Source organism: Pocillopora verrucosa, chromosome 1 (assembly GCF_036669915.1).
Source record: "Pocillopora verrucosa isolate sample1 chromosome 1, ASM3666991v2, whole genome shotgun sequence".
NCBI classification, from domain to species: Eukaryota; Metazoa; Cnidaria; class Anthozoa; order Scleractinia; family Pocilloporidae; genus Pocillopora; species Pocillopora verrucosa.
In genome coordinates, this window is record NC_089312.1 from 5,229,213 (window position 1) to 5,233,406 (window position 4,194).

The following is a 4,194-nucleotide window of genomic DNA, read 5'->3' on the forward strand; positions in this document are numbered from 1 at the left end:
GTTCAGTTGCGCTTTCGCTCTAACAGTTATTTCACCTTGTCTCCACAATAGCTGATGCAAGAGGGGACGAGTTCGAAATGTGTATTTACTATTGGCAAACGCCATGTGTAACGATCGACAGTCGCGAATACCTTGGCTATCGCGAAGCACATATTCAAAATCACGTGCGACGTAGAAAAGATTAGAAGACGTACTGGAGAGCATTGAACAAATGTGGGTTCTGGAAAGACCCTGTTTACCAGGCTAGAAAAGTCGAACTGGGGGACCACGTTAATGTAGCACGGGAAAGGATGCTGAATTGTGTTATAAAAGATGTGAGGTCAAGGTTTCCTAACCCTCCTGGTATTGCCTATATGGGGCATAAAAGGGAATAATAAAATTCTCATACAAATGCTCACCTCAAAGAGAGCCCAAGTACCCAATTTTTTTTTTATGGTCCATTTTACAATGTCCACACAGCAAATCATAGTGACTTTCCTATATGTTAGGAAAAGATATACAGTGCAAAGAAAAGTAACAGAAGGAAACAGAGAATGAGTCTGCTTGGAGATACCTTGTGTCAAACCTAATATTCATGTTTTCATTGCTTGGTACCAGCAGTTGTTAGAATTGGTCCTCCCTAATGACCTCACATATTAATACTGAACATTTTGGGCTCCTATTTGTAATTATCACAGAAACTGTGGTGCAATGGAAAACAGAAGAGACACCATTTGTTTATATTGAAAAAGGTAGACCAGATAGTTTCTCTGAAATTAAATGTCTTTGAAGTAAGCACCATGGTCTCTGCCAAGCGGTTTGGACGTCTGGTATGTTGATACATCTGTAGAGACCATGCTTCTCGATTCACATTTTCATTCTGTAAGACAAATGAGTCAATGAGCAAGAGAAGGCAGTAATTAAAAAAGTGCCAAAGTAGTTGTGCAGAATTAACAACATAAGTTTCTTACCCAATCAAGAATGGCTAACTCCATGCACATGTTGTATGTGTCATCCCCATAATGAATCCGCTTTGCAGCATAAATGAGCATCACTGAATGGAGAGACTCAATCCAATATGTTTCCCTGCACTGAGAAGGCAACAAATTATGGATGATTTTTCTTTAACTGGAAAATGAATTTGTTCAACTCATTTATGACCCTACATCAACATCACTAATTTGGAAGAAGAGATAAACTTCTTCATGCAAAGAAACATAAACATACAGCATGCATCAATTAATTACCCGCATGTAGTCCGATGCATGCCTATAAATTGAAGTGCCCATAATGGCTTCCCTGCGTGCAGCTACTACTTCAGGTTTAGTTAAAAGTTTTTTGCTCATCTCATAGCCATTCTGCTTGCACCGTGACTCTGCATGGCATCTGACATGATTTCCCTGAGTAATAAATACACCAAGTTATAGAAAAATAAATTAATAAATCAGTAGTAATAATTATAGTAAGTATAATGTCTCTTGTTCACTATTATTAAAGAAATATGTGCAATCTTTGAGGTAATGATCATGTCATATCTTACTAGAATACCACAACAAGAGGTACTTACAGAAATGAAAACAAAATACTATGTTCTCAATAAACAGTCACTCAAATTACCTGGTAATGGTCAACTACATTCAACAGTGTACCCTGAAATTCTTCTTCATCGGGTGGACTGTTCTTCATGCAGAAGTATACAAGGGTCCTTGTACTTTTCACTGTAAAATATTCACAATTATTATATTCCATTATAGTCATCTTATATAAAGAAGGAATTTAACATCTGCAGGTAATTGTGGAGAGAATATAGCTTTTGATGACTCTCATAAGAGAGATATCTTACCTTTGTCTAACAATTCAAAAAACCACTTTGAGCCCTCATCCCTCTGGGCCCCTGAGGCAACTTCCTTCATTGCTTTAGTCACAGACTTTGCACCTGAAAATAAAAAAATATATATTAATACCAATTCAATACTAACTTTCAAGAAATAGTCATAATCATCAAGACAAAATGAGCCAAAAAATTCAGGTGTGTACTGAGTACCATGCCAAGAGTCAAAGGAATTAAGCATTCCTTTTGACAAGATCCATGTTTTTAGCTGTAATACAAAGTCATATGCCACCTCTGCAACGTGGAACCCTGAAAAAAGAATTACTTAAGCTTCATTATAAAAGATACTTCTGACCTCCATATTTGTATTACATATGTGATATGATATTATTGAGGATGCAAATTTATCATACCTTGTGTCTCAGAGAGATAAGTCAGCAGCTCTTTTGTCATAGGGACCTCACGGCTTACTGCTGAAGTTTCATTGGCCCTACTCCAGTTGACAACTGCTAACACCTTGTGTTGAACATACCAGAGGTTCAACATATCATACAAAGAGATCAAGTAGAAACCATCTTACCAAAAAGAAAGGGCTGACACTGTTGTGTGTGCTGTTGATCAACTGGAATCATGCCTTGCATCTGTTATAACACACTGAAGGAAGAAATGGTAGAAATCAAAAGATAAAAATGGTCACATTCTCTACTCACAGATATTTTCAAGGTTTACAATCTGATATAAGATTTTATATTTTTGTATGTGCCAGTCTACATAATATATTCCAATTATGGCAGGTGTATAAGTATGTGGCCAAAGACAAAATGAAATTAAAACGACAATTTGTACCTCTCCATTCACAGCATATGCAGGGTTACTCTTCACTTGTTCTTGAGCAGCCAACATCAACCTATTGGAGACCCTCTTCTGTCAAGTAACTGAGCTTTTTCAAGACTGCTGAAGTGATTAAAAATAGAAGTATTTTAGAATTGCATCTGGTATGGCACAAACCAAAGAAGGAACAGTTCAGTCAGTTTGAGCTATCTTGGTAAAATATTCATGATTTAGCAACCTGCAAACTGCTGTTGACTGCCTTCTCCTTGCAAGGAGAAAGACTACATGATTTTCAGAGCATCTGAGCATGTGCATTGCTAACCTGTGTCGGAGGTCTTTTCTCCCTCTGACCTGATGTTGACTGCTTGACAGAAACTTGTGTATTCTGTCTCTGTCAAGCCACAGGACAATACTCCACCAACCAATCTATGAAAGAGAGACAGAGAAGTGACCAGTTACAAAAAACAAAAACTGTAAAATACCGAGAAAACAAATTTCTGTAAATTTCAAGCAAAAATAAAAGAGTGCTCACCTCAAATTTACAAAGTACTTTGGAGGAGATCCTCCCATGATAGGGGAGGAGAGCCACTTGAAAGAATCTCCACCAACACATGAAATTGTCACTGACACTACATGACTCTGTCGACTGAAGACAAGTGACTCACAACCGAGGGGTTTTCCACAATAAAAACATGATGTCGTTAGCGTATTAGAGGGAAAAAAAAAAGAGTTCGCGGAGATTCTTCACCGCAGAGATATAAGGAGTGACTGTCGTTCTCTGCTGAAGATGCAGTGATTTGCATTCTTTGTGGCGTCCGTTCTGCTTGGAGGAGAATTTGGAGAAAAAGGATCAGTAAAAGGCAAAGAAATACGCGAAGATGGAGTGGAAGAAGCTGAAGGAATTGAAAACCGTGCGGTTGTGGATGGTGTATTTCGGACTTTGATGATAAGCTCAGATCGCTCGATGTCAGTCATTTCCTCTCAATTTTCTCCTCAAAAGCTAACAGAAGAGCTTCCATCAAATCTGCATTCTGTGTGCTTGTCGTCGCTTTTGTAAGATTCAACGAGCCTTTGGCCATCTTTATGCGGTCTTTGATGCCGAGAAGTCTGCTCTCCTGAGTTCGAGGAACTTGTATGTTGAACGAGAACTGTGGACCTCGATCCGTTGGATGCTTTTTCTTGGGTACAGATGGCTTATTTCCCTCAGCCATAACGAATAAATTTCCCAATAAATATATCTTTCGAGCAGTGACAGCCAAAACTATTCTCCAAACTGAACTAGAGTTGTAAAATTCTGACTCAAAAGCGCACTTACTTGCGAAATCATCCCTACTTTAGAGGTTTCGTCACAGAATTGTCACAGATAACAATAGTCTGAGCATTGCGCATAGAATGTGTCATGAATCCGCTAGTTTCGATGGGAATAATCTGAAGGCTCGAAGAACCAGTTTGTATCAGGGGCTTGGGACATAAGCCGAAGTTACACAGCGCGAATTTTGAAAAGACAACTGTGCAAGTGTCTCGTCGACCGCAGATGCGCTTTGAGCGGCCGA

The 4,194-nt window shown here is 38.8% G+C and overlaps 1 long non-coding RNA gene across 1 annotated transcript; it reads right to left on the reverse strand.

The window, feature by feature from the left end:
• Nucleotides 1-2,656: 2,656 nt before the first annotated feature.
• Nucleotides 2,657-3,913, reverse strand: LOC136284086 (uncharacterized). The gene is made up of 3 exons (XR_010719084.1): nt 3,174-3,913; nt 2,964-3,067; nt 2,657-2,764 (listed from the first exon to the last, which is right to left on the reverse strand). It is a non-coding gene; the product is annotated as an uncharacterized lncRNA (long non-coding RNA).
• Between the last annotated feature and the right edge of the window lie 281 nt (nt 3,914-4,194).